We start from the raw sequence: 518 nt of genomic DNA on the forward strand, positions 1-518 counted from the left end.
GGTTGGTCGAAGGAATCTCCTAGTCAGAAGCAGCTTAAGACCACCATATACATAACGAACGTCCGTCAACACCGTCATTCATCATCCAATTACTCGATGGAATAGGTCAATAACACTTTCATAGTGCGTCTACATTAATCAATAAATTTTACTGGTACTAATACTAAAGTATTAGCATTCTTTTCACTGATATCTTGACAGCTACGAGTAATATTGCCTTCGAGAACACCGTAATCATATACACAGTGTCAACCTCTTTGCTCTGAATGAGGTAGCGACTGTATGACTCAAAATTGAATGACATTAGGAAAATTGTGCGAGCTTTCATTAGCAGTGATGGTCGCGTGCATTGTTCTGAAAAACTGTGAACTCGGGGTGGTTAGATGGATGATTCATTGTTCAAATCATACTTCAAATGTCATTGAACTCCTCATGGGGGTTCAAATATCACCAGGTGTCGAAATGACTCCGAATACGAACGGTTTTCGAGTTAGCAAATGGCCTGTCAGTTTGAATAT

The 518-nt window shown here is 39.6% G+C and overlaps 1 protein-coding gene across 1 annotated transcript in view; it reads left to right on the forward strand.

Moving 5' to 3' along the window:
- The window catches only part of T265_12017 (hypothetical protein), a gene marked incomplete at both ends in the record, with an annotated part of 8,905 nt that overhangs the window by 4,284 nt on the left and 4,103 nt on the right, over positions 1-518 (forward strand). The window lies entirely within an intron of this gene.

This window comes from Opisthorchis viverrini (genome assembly GCF_000715545.1).
Source record: "Opisthorchis viverrini unplaced genomic scaffold opera_v5_713, whole genome shotgun sequence".
Lineage (NCBI taxonomy): Eukaryota > Metazoa > Platyhelminthes > Trematoda > Opisthorchiida > Opisthorchiidae > Opisthorchis > Opisthorchis viverrini.